Raw genomic sequence first — 15,298 nt, 5'->3', positions numbered from 1 at the left:
TTGCAGAGTCCACTCACTTAAGGACCGCTCTTACTTACCGATGACCTCACTAAGGGACTACCTGTATTCAGTATGCCCATCGCCTGTAGCAAGCAAGCTGGCGCCAAAGCACTGGCCTAGCTGCATGCAAACTGGGGCCGAAACATGGCCCTGCTTCCCAGATACAACAGTCTTGACTGCACAGGGAGCCTCCGGAGCCTGGGGCCTGTGGAAGGAGGCGTCGGTTACAGTCCAAGTCACTACCTTGATCTCCGGAGAGTCTCACTGCCACCAGGGAGAATTTTTTAGTCTGAGAGGGCAGTCTGCCGAAAACGCCTTTGCGGTCCCTGCATTCCTCTTACGCTCCGGACCCCTAAAAGTAGCGGGGGCCATGCATTCAACGTTCCAAGTCCCTTCCTACGGACCACGCATGCTTGTGGAGCGAGGCAGCCCAAGCCGGGCTGCTTGCATCCAGTTCATGGTCCTTTGGCGTCTGAAACGAAGGCAACCGGTAGCTCTCCTGGAAACCACCCAGATCTTCGGCAGGACCTCTACACGTACGCCAGTTGCAGCGAGTCACGGTGTTAGGGCCCATACTGTGAAAGGGCCGTACTTGAAAAGTGTTGTCGTTGTTTCGGAGCACCATAGGTCCCCTTTCTTATCGCAAAGATGGCCTTTTCCTCTGCTCCTTTGGCACGCAGGGAAAAGGACTTCACGGCGTTCGGCCTATAGCCACTCGTGGGAGGGCATCTTCCCATTAACTTTCGAGAGGGTACGCCTGCAGCGCCCTCGATCATGACTGTTCCTTGAACACACTAAACTGCACTCTCATTTTGAGGAGGGAAGGCACTGCATGGGAACTGCTTGTTCTCTGAGGGGAAGCGCCGGCGCCTGTTCACTGCCTTTGGAAACGTTTTTGCCTCGCCACTGTGGGGCGTACGTTGTGCCGCTAAGCTCACTTAGCATCTATATATGCTAGAAACTACTCTCCGGGGGAACACATCGCTGCCCAGATCACGCTCAAGGTATCACTCTCTTGGCGAGGAGGCCCCTTCCGCGAAAGCTGCGCGTTGGTAGCTTGCTTGCAAGTTGCGCGTTTCGTGACAGGACGCTCTTGGTGATGCTGGCCGAGCTGCCCTCTGCCTCCCTGCTCTTTGAGAAGCTGCTTGGAGGATACACTCAGCGCAGCCTGTGTGCAAATGGTAGGGCCTTCTGCATCTCTCAACGAACGAGTTGACCTGCCCCCGTCCCTGGTGCAAAGGGCCTAACCACAAGCGCACGCTCTGAGCCCCGAGGTCCACACGTCAAAACTCCAAAGCCCTCACAGGCGTCACAGACGTCCTGCTGCCACCTCCCCTCTGAACGCAGCCTGCCACCTGGCTGGGCCTGCGTCTCTGCAAACGGTTTGTGGACAGAGCTCCTACCACTCTCCTAGCCGAGGGAGTCCAACGCAGGGTCTCCTGTAACGTTTGCAGGCAGCACCGTCTTGTGGCACATCTTTCTCGTTGTCCCTCACCGCCACCTATACGTCCTAAGCCGGGGCAACAGGCTACTGCGGGGATGGACGAGGCTCGCTTACTGCTTGGCCTCCGCCCCCAGAGAAGTGAGTGCAGCGGTAGAGAGGCCTAGTCAGAAGAGCTCCGGGACGTCTCCGTCCGAAAGTTGTCTTGCCCCAGAGCCCACAGATGTCTTCCAGCCCAGGACGGGATGCGCCGCTTAGGAGTTCTTTCCTAGGCTAAGCAGCGAACCGTGCCATTGCATCTGTCCACCTCGCGCCGGCCGTTGGCATCTCAGAGCCTTTTCCCACCAAGCTCCTTGGCTCTACTTTTGCGGAGTCCACTCACTTAAGGACCGCTCTTACTTACCGATGACCTCACTAAGGGACTACCTGTATTCAGTATGCCCATCGCCTGTAGCAAGCAAGCTGGCGCCAAAGCACTGGCCTAGCTGCATGCAAACTGGGGCCGAAACATGGCCCTGCTTGCCAGATACAACAGTCTTGACTGCACAGGGAGCCTCCGGAGCCTGGGGCCTGTGGGAGGAGGCGTCGGTTACAGTCCAAGTCACTACCTTGATCTCCGGAGAGTCTCACTGCCACCAGGGAGAATTTTTTAGTCTGAGAGGGCAGTCTGCCGAAAACGCCTTTGCGGTCCCTGCATTCCTCTTACGCTCCGGACCCCTAAAAGTAGCGGGGGCCATGCATTCAACGTTCCAAGTCCCTTCCTGCGGACCACGCATGCTTGTGGAGCGAGGCAGCCCAAGCCGGGCTGCTTGCATCCAGTTCATGGTCCTTTGGCGTCTGAAACCAAGGCATCCGGTAGCTCTCCTGGAAACCACCCAGATCTTCGGCAGGACCTCTACACGTACGCCAGGTGCAGTGAGTCACGGTGTTAGGGCCCATACTGTGAAAGGGCCGTACTTGAAAAGTGTTGTCGTTGTTTCGGGGCACCATAGGTCCCCTTTCTTATCGCAAAGATGGCCTTTTCCTCTGCTCCTTTGGCACGCAGGGAAAAGGACTTCACGGCGTTCGGCCTATAGCCACTCGTGGGAGGGCATCTTCCCATTAACTTTCGAGAGTGTACGCCTGCAGCGCCCTCGATCATGACTGTTCTTTGAACACACTAAACTGCACTCTCATTTCGAGGAGGGAAGGCACTGCCTGGGAACTGCTTGTTCTCTGAGGGGAAGCGCCGGCGCCTGTTCACTGCCTTTGGAAACGTTTTTGCCTCGCCAGTGTGGGGCGTACGTTGTGCCGCTAAGCTCACTTAGCATCTATATGTGCTAGAAACTACTCTCCGGGGGAACACATCGCTGCCCAGATCACGCTCAAGGTATCACTCTCTTGGCGAGGAGGCACCTTCCGCGAAACCTGCGCGTTGGTAGCCTGCTTGCAAGTTGCGCGTTTCGTGACAGGACGCTCTTGGTGATGCTGGCCGAGATGCCCTCTGCCTCCCTGCTCTTTGAGAAGCTGCTTGGAGGATACACTCTGCGCAGCCTGTGGGCAAATGGTAGGGCCTTCTGCATCTCTCAACGAACGAGTTGACCTGCCCTCGTCCCCGGTGCAAAGGGCCTAACCACACGCATACGATCTGAGCCCCGAGGTCCACACGTAAACACTCCAAAGCCCTCACAGGCGTCACAGACGTCCTGCTGCCACCTCTCCTCTGAACGCAGCCTGCCACCTGGCTGGGCCTGCGTCTCTGCAAACGGTTTGTGGACCGAGCTCCTACCACTCTCCTAGCCGAGGGAGTCCAACGCAGGGTCTCCTGTAACCTTTGCAGGCAGCACCGTCTTGTGGCACATCTCTCTCGTTGTCCCTCACCGCCACCTATACGTCCTAAGCCGGGGCAACAGGCTACTGCGGGGATGGACGAGGCTCGCTTACTGCTTGGCCTCCGCCCCCAGAGAAGTGAGTGCGGCGGTAGAGAGGCCTAGTCAGAAGAGCTCCGGGACGTCTCCGTCCCAAAGTTGTCTTGCCCCAGAGCCCACAGATGTCTTCCAGCCCAGGACGGGATGCGCCGCTTAGGATTTCTTTCCTAGGCTAAGCAGCGAACCGTGCCATTGCATCTGTCCACCTCGCGCCGGCCGTTGGCATCTCAGAGCCTTTTCCCACCAAGCTCCTTGGCTCTATTTTTGCGGAGTCCACTCACTTAAGGACCGCTCTTACTTACCGATGAGCTCACTAAGGGACTACCTGTATTCAGTATGCCCATCGCCTGTAGCAAGCAAGCTGGCGCCAAAGCACTGGCCTAGCTGCATGCAAACTGGGGCCGAAACATGGCCCTGCTTGCCAGATACAACAGTCTTGACTGCACAGGGAGCCTCCGGAGCCTGGGGCCTGTGGGAGGAGGCGTCGGTTACAGTCCAAGTCACTACCTTGATCTCCGGAGAGTCTCACTGCCACCAGGGAGAATCTTTGAGTCTGAGAGGGCAGTCTGCCGAAAACGCCTTTGCGGTCCCTGCATTCCTCTTACACTCCGGACCCCTAAAAGTAGCGGGGGCCATGCATTCAACGTTCCAAGTCCCTTCCTGCGGACCACGCATGCTTGTGGAGCGAGGCAGCCCAAGCCGGGCTGCTTGCATCCAGTTCATGGTCCTTTGGCGTCTGAAATGAAGGCACCCGGTAGCTCTCCTGGAAACCACCCAGATCTTCGGCAGGACCTCTACACGTACGCCAGTTGCAGCGAGTCACGGTGTTAGGGCCCATACTGTGAAAGGGCCGTACTTGAAAAGTGTTGTCGTTCTTTCGGGGCACCATAGGTCCCCTTTCTTATCGCAAAGATGGCCTTTTCCTCTGCTCCTTTGGCACGCAGGGAAAAGGACTTCACGGCGTTCGGCCTATAGCCACTCGTGGGAGGGCATCTTCCCATTAACTTTCGAGAGGGTACGCCTGCAGCGCCCTCGATCATGACTGTTCTTTGAACACACTAAACTGCACTCTCATTTCGAGGAGGGAAGGCACTGCATGGGAACTGCTTGTTCTCTGAGGGGAAGCGCTGGCGCCTGTTCACTGCCTTTGGAAACGTTTTTGCCTCGCCAGTGTGGGGCGTACGTTGTGCCGCTAAGCTCACTTAGCATCTATATGTGCTAGAAACTACTCTCCGGGGGAACACATCGCTGCCCAGATCACGCTCAAGGTATCACTCTCTTGGCGAGGAGGCACATTCCGCGAAAGCTGCGCGTTGGTAGCCTGCTTGCAAGTTGCACGTTTCGTGACAGGACGCTCTTGGTGATGCTGGCCGAGCTGCCCTCTGCCTCCCTGCTCTTTGAGAAGCTGCTTGGAGGATACACTCAGCGCAGCCTGTGTGCAAATGGTAGGGCCTTCTGCATCTCTCAACGAACGAGTTGACCTGCCCTCGTCCCCGGTGCAAAGGGCTTAACCACAAGCGCACGCTCTGAGCCCCGAGGTCCACACGTCAACACTCCAAAGCCCTCACAGGCGTCACAGACGTCCTGCTGCCACCTCCCCTCTGAACGCAGCCTGCCACCTGGCTGGGCCTGCGTCTCTGCAAACGGTTTGTGGACAGAGCTCCTACCACTCTCCTAGCCGAGGGAGTCCAACGCAGGGTCTCCTGTAACGTTTGCAGGCAGCACCGTCTTGTGGCACATCTCTCTCGTTGTCCCTCACCGCCACCTATACGTCCTAAGCCGGGGCAACAGGCTACTGCGGGGATGGACGAGGCTCGCTTACTGCTTGGCCTCCGCCCCCAGAGAAGTGAGTGCGGCGGTAGAGAGGCCTAGTCAGAAGAGATCCGGGACGTCTCCGTCCCAAAGTTGTCTTGCCCCAGAGCCCACAGATGTCTTCCAGCCCAGGACGGGATGCGCCGCTTAGGAGTTCTTTCTTAGGCTAAGCAGCGAACCGTGCCATTGCATCTGTCCACCTCGCGCCGGCCGTTGGCATCTCAGAGCCTTTTCCCACCAAGCTCCTTGGCTCTATTTTTGCGGAGTCCACTCACTTAAGGACCGCTCTTACTTACCGATGAGCTCACTAAGGGACTACCTGTATTCAGTATGCCCATCGCCTGTAGCAAGCAAGCTGGCGCCAAAGCACTGGCCTAGCTGCATGCAAACTGGGGCCGAAACATGGTCCTGCTTTCCAGATACAACAGTCTTGACTGCACAGGGAGCCTCCGGAACCTGGGGCCTGTGGGAGGAGGCGTCGGTTACAGTCCAAGTCACTACCTTGATCTCCGGAGAGTCTCACTGCCACCAGGGAGAATTTTTTAGTCTGAGAGGGCAGTCTGCCGAAAACGCCTTTGCGGTCCCTGCATTCCTCTTACGCTCCGGACCCCTAAAAGTAGCGGGGGCCATGCATTCAACGTTCCAAGTCCCTTCCTGCGGACCACGCATGCTTGTGGAGCGAGGCAGCCCAAGCCGGGCTGCTTGCATCCAGTTCATGGTCCTTTGGCGTCTGAAATGAAGGCACCCGGTAGCTCTCCTGGAAACCACCCAGATCTTCGGCAGGACCTCTACACGTACGCCAGTTGCAGCGATTCACGGTGTTAGGGCCCATACTGTGAAAGGGCCGTACTTGAAAAGTGTTGTCGTTGTTTCGGGGCACCATAGGTCCCCTTTCTTATCGCAAAGATGGCCTTTTCCTCTGCTCCTTTGGCACGCAGGGAAAAGGACTTCACGGCGTTCGGCCTATAGCCACTCGTGGGAGGGCATCTTCCCATTAACTTTCGAGAGGGTACGCCTGCAGCGCCCTCGATCATGACTGTTCTTTGAACACACTAAACTGCACTCTCATTTCGAGGAGGGAAGGCACTGCATGGGAACTGCTTGTTCTCTGAGGGGAAGCGCCGGCGCCTGTTCACTGCCTTTGGAAACGTTTTTGCCTCGCCAGTGTGGGGCGTACGTTGTGCCGCTAAGCTCACTTAGCATCTATATGTGCTAGAAACTACTCTCCGGGGGAACACATCACTGCCCAGATCACGCTCAAGGTATCACTCTCTTGGCGAGGAGGCACATTCCGCGAAAGCTGCGCGTTGGTAGCCTGCTTGCAAGTTGCGCGTTTCGTGACAGGACGCTCTTGGTGATGCTGGCCGAGCTGCCCTCTGCCTCCCTGCTCTTTGAGAAGCTGCTTGGAGGATACACTCAGCGCAGCCTGTGTGCAAATGGTAGGGCCTTCTGCATCTCTCAACGAACGAGTTGACCTGCCCTCGTCCCCGGTGCAAAGGGCTTAACCACAAGCGCACGCTCTGAGCCCCGAGGTCCACACGTCAACACTCCAGAGCCCTCACAGGCGTCACAGACGTCCTGCTGCCACCTCCCCTCTGAACGCAGCCTGCCACCTGGCTGGGCCTGCGTCTCTGCAAACGGTTTGTGGACAGAGCTCCTACCACTCTCCTAGCCGAGGGAGTCCAACGCAGGGTCTCCTGTAACGTTTGCAGGCAGCACCGTCTTGTGGCACATCTCTCTCGTTGTCCCTCACCGCCACCTATACGTCCTAAGCCGGGGCAACAGGCTACTGCGGGGATGGACGAGGCTCGCTTACTGCTTGGCCTCCGCCCCCAGAGAAGTGAGTGCGGCGGTAGAGAGGCCTAGTCAGAAGAGCTCCGGGACGTCTCCGTCCCAAAGTTGTCTTGCCCCAGAGCCCACAGATGTCTTCCAGCCCAGGACGGGATGCGCCGCTTAGGAGTTCTTTCTTAGGCTAAGCAGCGAACCGTGCCATTGCATCTGTCCACCTCGCACCGGCCGTTGGCATCTCAGAGCCTTTTCCCACCAAGCTCCTTGGCTCTATTTTTGCGGAGTCCACTCACTTAAGGACCGCTCTTACTTACCGATGAGCTCACTAAGGGACTACCTGTAATCAGTATGCCCATCGCCTGTAGCAAGCAAGCTGGCGCCAAAGCAGTGGCCTAGCTGCATGCAACCTGGGGCCGAAACATGGCCCTGCTTGCCAGATACAACAGTCTTGACTGCACAGGGAGCCTCCGGAGCCTGGGGCCTGTGGGAGGAGGCGTCGGTTACAGTCCAAGTCACTACCTTGATCTCCGGAGAGTCTCACTGCCACCAGGGAGAATCTTTTAGTCTGAGAGGGCAGTCTGCCGAAAACGCCTTTGCGGTCCCTGCATTCCTCTTACGCTCCGGACCCCTAAAAGTAGCGGGGGCCATGCATTCAACGTTCCAAGTCCCTTCCTGCGGACCACGCATGCTTGTGGAGCGAGGCAGCCCAAGCCGGGCTGCTTGCATCCAGTTCATGGTCCTTTGGCGTCTGAAATGAAGGCACCCGGTAGCTCTCCTGGAAACCACCCAGATCTTCGGCAGGACCTCTACACGTACGCCAGGTGCAGCGAGTCATGGTGTTAGGGCCCATACTGTGAAAGGGCCGTACTTGAAAAGTGTTGTCGTTGTTTCGGGGCACCATAGGTCCCCTTTCTTATCGCAAAGATGGCCTTTTCCTCTGCTCCTTTGGCACGCAGGGAAAAGGACTTCACGGCGTTCGGCCTATAGCCACTCGTGGGAGGGCATCTTCCCATTAACTTTCGAGAGGGTACGCCTGCAGCGCCCTCGATCATGACTGTTCTTTGAACACACTAAACTGCACTCTCATTTCGAGGAGGGAAGGCACTGCATGGGAACTGCTTGTTCTCTGAGGGGAAGCGCCGGCGCCTGTTCACTGCCTTTGGAAACGATTTTGCCTCGCCAGTGTGGGGCGTACGTTGTGCCGCTAAGCTCACTTAGCATCTATATGTGCTAGAAACTACTCTCCGGGGGAACACATCTCTGCCCAGATCACGCTCAAGGTATCACTCTCTTGGCGAGGAGGCACCTTCCGCGAAAGCTGCGCGTTGGTAGCCTGCTTGCAAGTTGCGCGTTTCGTGACAGGACGCTCTTGGTGATGCTGGCCGAGCTGCCCTCTGCCTCCCTGCTCTTTGAGAAGCTGCTTGGAGGATACACTCAGCGCAGCCTGTGTGCAAATGGTAGGGCCTTCTGCATCTCTCAACGAACGAGTTGACCTGCCCTCGTCCCCGGTGCAAAGGGCCTAACCACAAGCGCACGCTCTGAGCCCCGAGGTCCACACGTCAACACTCCAAAGCCCTCACAGGCGTCACAGACGTCCTGCTGCCACCTCCCCTCTGAACGCACCCTGCCACCTGGCTGGGCCTGCGTCTCTGCAAACGGTTTGTGGACAGAGCTCCTACCACTCTCCTAGCCGAGGGAGTCCAACGCAGGGTCTCCTATAACGTTTGCAGGCAGCACCGTCTTGTGGCACATCTCTCTCGTTGTCCCTCACCGCCACCTATACGTCCTAAGCCAGGGCAACAGGCTACTGCGGGGATGGACGAGGCTCGCTTACTGCTTGGCCTCCGCCCCCAGAGAAGTGAGTGCGGCGGTAGAGAGGCCTAGTCAGAAGAGCTCCGGGACGTCTCCGTCCCAAAGTTGTCTTGCCCCAGAGCCCACAGATGTCTTCCAGCCCAGGACGGGATGCGCCGCTTAGGATTTCTTTCCTAGGCTAAGCGGCGAACCGTGCCATTGCATCTGTCCACCTCGCGCCGGCCGTTGGCATCTCAGAGCCTTTTCCCACCAAGCTCCTTGGCTCTATTTTTGCAGAGTCCACTCACTTAAGGACCGCTCTTTCTTACCGATGACCTCACTAAGGGACTACCTGTATTCAGTATGCCCATCGCCTGTAGAAAGCAAGCTGGCGCCAAAGCAGTGGCCTAGCTGCATGCAAACTGGGGCCGAAACATGGCCCTGCTTGCCAGATACAACAGTCTTGACTGCACAGGGAGCCTCCGGAGCCTGGGGCCTGTGGAAGGAGGCGTCGGTTACAGTCCAAGTCACTACCTTGATCTCCGGAGAGTCTCACTGCCACCAGGGAGAATTTTTTAGTCTGAGAGGGCAGTCTGCCGAAAACGCCTTTGCGGTCCCTGCATTCCTCTTACGCTCCGGACCCCTAAAAGTAGCGGGGGCCATGCATTCAACGTTCCAAGTCCCTTCCTACGGACCACGCATGCTTGTGGAGCGAGGCAGCCCAAGCCGGGCTGCTTGCATCCAGTTCATGGTCCTTTGGCGTCTGAAACGAAGGCACCCAGTAGCTCTCCTGGAAACCACCCAGATCTTCGGCAGGACCTCTACACGTACGCCAGTTGCAGCGAGTCACGGTGTTAGGGCCCATACTGTGAAAGGGCCGTACTTGAAAAGTGTTGTCGTTGTTTCGGGGCACCATAGGTCCCCTTTCTTATCGCAAAGATGGCCTTTTCCTCTGCTCCTTTGGCACGCAGGGAAAAGGACTTCACGGCGTTCGGCCTATAGCCACTCGTGGGAGGGCATCTTCCCATTAACTTTCGAGAGGGTACGCCTGCAGCGCCCTCGATCATGACTGTTCCTTGAACACACTAAACTGCACTCTCATTTCGAGGAGGGAAGGCACTGCATGGGAACTGCTTGTTCTCTGAGGGGAAGCGCCGGCGCCTGTTCACTGCCTTTGGAAACGTTTTTGCCTCGCCAGTGTGGGGCGTACGTTGTGCCGCTAAGCTCACTTAGCATCTATATGTGCTAGAAACTACTCTCCGGGGGAACACATCGCTGCCCAGATCACGCTCAAGGTATCACTCTCTTGGCGAGGAGGCACCTTACGCAAAAGCTGCGCGTTGGTAGCCTGCTTGCAAGTTGCGCGTTTCGTGACAGGACGCTCTTGGTGATGCTGGCCGAGCTGCCCTCTGCCTCCCTGCTCTTTGAGAAGCTGCTTGGAGGATAAACTCAGCGCAGCCTGTGTGCAAATGGTAGGGCCTTCTGCATCTCTCAACGAACGAGTTGACCTGCCCTCGTCCCCGGTGCAAAGGGTCTAACCACAATCGCACGCTCTGAGCCCCGAGGTCCACACGTCAACACTCCAAAGCCCTCACAGGCGTCACAGACGTCCTGCTGCCACCTCCCCTCTGAACGCAGCCTGCCACCTGGCTGGGCCTGCGTCTCTGCAAACGGTTTGTGGACAGAGCTCCTACCACTCTCCTAGCCGAGGGAGTCCAACGCAGGGTCTCCTGTAACGTTTGCAGGCAGCACCGTCTTGTGGCACATCTCTCTCGTTGTCCCTCACCGCCACCTACACGTCCTAAGCCGGGGCAACAGGCTACTGCGGGGATGGACGAGGCTCGCTTACTGCTTGGCCTCCGCCCCCAGAGAAGTGAGTGCGGCGGTAGAGAGGCCTAGTCAGAAGAGCTCCGGGACGTCTCCGTCCCAAAGTTGTCTTGCCCCAGAGCCCACAGATGTCTTCCAGCCCAGGACGGGATGCGCCTCTTAGGAGTTCTTTCTTAGGCTAAGCAGCGAACCGTGCCATTGCATCGGTCCACCTCGCGCCGGCCGTTGGCATCTCAGAGCCTTTTCCAACCAAGCTCCTTGGCTGTATTTTTGCGGAGTCCACTCACTTAAGGACCGCTCTTACTTACCGATGAGCTCACTAATGGACTACCTGTATTCAGTATGCCCATCGCCTGTAGCAAGCAAGCTGGCGCCAAAGCACTGGCCTAGCTGCATGCAACCTGGGGCCGAAACATGAGCCTGCTTGCCAGATACATCAGTCTTGACTGCACAGGGAGCCTCCGGAGCCTGGGGCCTGTGGGAGGAGGCGTCGGTTACAGTCCAAGTCACTACCTTGATCTCCGGAGAGTCTCACTGCCACCAGGGAGAATCTTTTAGTCTGAGAGGGCAGTCTGCCGAAAACGCCTTTGCGGTCCCTGCATTCCTCTTACGCTCCGGACCCCTAAAAGTAGCGGGGGCCATGCATTCAATGTTCCAAGTCCCTTCCTGCGGACCACGCATGCTTGTGGAGCGAGGCAGCCCAAGCCGGGCTGCTTGCATCCAGTTCATGGTCCTTTGGCGTCTGAAACGAAGGCATCCGGTAGCTCTCCTGGAAACCACCCAGATCTTCGGCAGGACCTCTACACGTACGCCAGGTGCAGCGAGTCACGGTGTTAGGGCCCATACTGTGAAAGGGCCGTACTTGAAAAGTGTTGTCGTTGTTTCGGGGCACCATAGGTCCCCTTTCTTATCGCAAAGATGGCCTTTTCCTCTGCTCCTTTGGCACGCAGGGAAAAGGACTTCACGGCGTTCGGCCTATAGCCACTCGTGGGAGGGCGTCTTCCCATTAACTTTCGAGAGGGTACGCCTGCAGCGCCCTCGATCATGACTGTTCTTTGAACACACTAAACTGTACTCTCATTTCGAGGAGGGAAGGCACTGCATGGGAACTGCTTGTTCTCTGAGGGGAAGCGCCGGCGCCTGTTCACTGCCTTTGGAAACGTTTTTGCCTCGCCAGTGTGGGGCGTACGTTCTGCCGCTAAGCTCACTTAGCATCTATATGTGCTAGAAACTACTCTCCGGGGGAACACATCGCTGCCCAGATCACGCTCAAGGTATCACTCTCTTGGCGAGGAGGCACATTCCGCGAAAGCTGCGCGTTGGTAGCCTGCTTGCAAGTTGCGCGTTTCGTGACAGGACGCTCTTGGTGATGCTGGCCGAGCTGCCCTCTGCCTCCCTGCTCTTTGAGAAGCTGCTTGGAGGATACACTCAGCGCAGCCTGTGTGCAAATGGTAGGGCCTTCTGCATCTCTCAACGAACGAGTTGACCTGCCCTCGTCCCTTGTGCAAATGGCTTAACCACAAGCGCACGCTCTGAGCCCCGAGGTCCACACGTCAACACTCCAAAGCCCTCACAGGCGTCACAGACGTCCTGCTGCCACCTCCCCTCTGAACGCAGCCTGCCACCTGGCTGGGCCTGCGTCTCTGCAAACGGTTTGTGGACAGAGCTCCTACCACTCTCCTAGCCGAGGGAGTCCAACGCAGGGTCTCCTGTAACGTTTGCAGGCAGCACCGTCTTGTGGCACATCTCTCTCGTTGTCCCTCACCGCCACCTATACGTCCTAAGCCGGGGCAACAGGCTACTGCAGGGATGGACGAGGCTCGCTTACTGCTTGGCCTCCGCCCCCAGAGAAGTGAGTGCGGCGGTAGAGAGGCCTAGTCAGAAGAGCTCCGTGACGTCTCCGTCCCAAAGTTGTCTTGCCCCAGAGCCCACAGATGTCTTCCAGCCCAGGACGGGATGCGCCGCTTAAGAGTTCTTTCTTAGGCTAAGCAGCGAACAGTGCCATTGCATCTGTCCACCTCGCGCCGGCCGTTGGCATCTCAGAGCCTTTTCCCACCAAGCTCCTTGGCTCTATTTTTGCGGAGTCCACTCACTTAAGGACCGCTCTTACTTACCGATGAGCTCACTAAGGGACTACCTGTATTCAGTATGCCCATCGCCTGTAGCAAGCAAGCTGGCGCCAAAGCACTGGCCTAGCTGCATGCAAACTGGGGCCGAAACATGGTCCTGCTTGCCAGATACAACAGTCTTGACTGCACAGGGAGCCTCCGGAGCCTGGGGCCTGTGGGAGGAGGCGTCGGTTACAGTCCAAGTCACTACCTTGATCTCCGGAGAGTCTCACTGCCACCAGGGAGAATCTTTTAGTCTGAGAGGGCAGTCTGCCGAAAACGCCTTTGCGGTCCCTGCATTCCTCTTACGCTCCGGACCCCTAAAAGTAGCGGGGGCCATGCATTCAACGTTCCAAGTCCCTTCCTGCGGACCAAGCCAGGCTGCTTGCATCCAGTTCATGGTCCTTTGGCGTCTGAAACGAAGGCATCCGGTAGCTCTCCTGGAAACCACCCAGATCTTCGGCAGGACCTCTACACGTACGCCAGGTGCAGCGAGTCACGGTGTTAGGGCCCATACTGTGAAAGGGCCGTACTTGAAAAGTGTTGTCGTTGTTTCGGGGCACCATAGGTCCCCTTTCTTATCGCAAAGATGGCCTTTTCCTCTGCTCCTTTGGCACGCAGGGAAAAGGACTTCACGGCGTTCGGCCTATAGCCACTCGTGGGAGGGCATCTTCCCATTAACTTTCGAGAGGGTACGCCTGCAGCGCCCTCGATCATGACTGTTCTTTGAACACACTAAACTGCACTCTCATTTCGAGGAGGGAAGGCACTGCATGGGAACTGCTTGTTCTCTGAGGGGAAGCGCCGGCGCCTGTTCACTGCCTTTGGAAACGTTTTTGCCTCGCCAGTGTGGGGCGTACGTTGTGCCGCTAAGCTCACTTAGCATCTATATGTGCTAGAAACTACTCTCCGGGGGAACACATCGCTGCCCAGATCACGCTCAAGGTATCACTCTCTTGGCGAGGAGGCACATTCCGCGAAAGCTGCGCATTGGTAGCCTGCTTGCAAGTTGCGCGTTTCGTGACAGGACGCTCTTGGTGATGCTGGCCGAGCTGCCCTCTGCCTCCCTGCTCTTTGAGAAGCTGCTTGGAGGATACACTCAGCGCAGCCTGTGTGCAAATGGTAGGGCCTTCTGCATCTCTCAACGAACGAGTTGACCTGCCCTCGTCCCCGGTGCAAAGGGCTTAACCACAAGCGCACGCTCTGAGCCCCGAGGTCCACACGTCAACACTCCAAAGCCCTCACAGGCGTCACAGACATCCTGCTGCCACCTCCCCTCTGAACGCAGCCTGCCACCTGGCTGGGCCTGCGTCTCTGCAAACGGTTTGTGGACAGAGCTCCTACCACTCTCCTAGCCGAGGGAGTCCAACGCAGGGTCTCCTGTAACGTTTGCAGGCAGCACCGTCTTGTGGCACATCTCTCTCGTTGTCCCTCACCGCCACCTATACGTCCTAAGCCGGGGCAACAGGCTACTGCGGGGATGGACGAGGCTCGCTTACTGCTTGGCCTCCGCCCCCAGAGAAGTGAGTGCGGCGGTAGAGAGGCCTAGTCAGAAGAGCTCCGGGACGTCTCCGTCCCAAAGTTGTCTTGCCCCAGAGCCCACAGATGTCTTCCAGCCCAGGACGGGATGCGCCGCTTAGGAGTTCTTTCTTAGGCTAAGCAGCGAACCGTGCCATTGCATCTGTCCACCTCGCGCCGGCCGTTGGCATCTCAGAGCCTTTTCCCACCAAGCTCCTTGGCTCTATTTTTGCGGAGTCCACTCACTTAAGGACCGCTCTTACTTACCGATGAGCTCACTAAGGGACTACCTGTATTCAGTATGCCCATCGCCTGTAGCAAGCAAGCTGGCGCCAAAGCACTGGCCTAGCTGCATGCAACCTGGGGCCGAAACATGGCCCTGCTTGCCAGATACAACAGTCTTGACTGCACAGGGAGCCTCCGGAGCCTGGGGCCTGTGGGAGGAGGCGTCGGTTAGGGTCCAAGTCACTACCTTGATCTCCGGAGAGTCTCACTGCCACCAGGGAGAATTTTTTAGTCTGAGAGGGCAGTCTGCCGAAAACGCCTTTGGTGTCCCTGCATTCCTCTTACGCTGCAGACTCCTAAAAGTAGCGGGGGCCATGAATTCAACGTTCCAAGTCCCTTCCTGCGGACCACGCATGCTTGTGGAGCGAGGCAGCCCAAGCCGGGCTGCTTGCATCCAGTTCATGGTCCTTTGGCGTCTGAAATGAAGGCACCCGGTAGCTCTCCTGGAAACCACCCAGATCTTCGGCAGGACCTCTACACGTACGCCAGGTGCAGCGAGTCACGGTGTTAGGGCCCATACTGTGAAAGGGCCGTACTTGAAATGTATTGTCGTTGTTTCGGGGCACCATAGGTCCCCTTTCTTATCGCAAAGATGGCCTTTTCCTCTGCTCCTTTGGCACGCAGGGAAAAGGACTTCACGGCGTTCGGCCTATAGCCACTCGTGGGAGGGCATCTTCCCATTAACTTTCGAGAGGGTACGCCTGCAGCGCCCTCGATCATGACTGTTCTTTGAACACACTAAACTGCACTCTCATTTCGAGGAGGGAAGGCACTGCATGGGAACTGCTTGTTCTCTGAGGGGAAGCGCCGGCGCCTGTTCA

This window comes from Phocoena phocoena, chromosome 3 (assembly GCF_963924675.1).
Source record: "Phocoena phocoena chromosome 3, mPhoPho1.1, whole genome shotgun sequence".
NCBI lineage: Eukaryota > Metazoa > Chordata > Mammalia > Artiodactyla > Phocoenidae > Phocoena > Phocoena phocoena.
Note: the sequence above shows the minus strand (reverse complement) of the source record.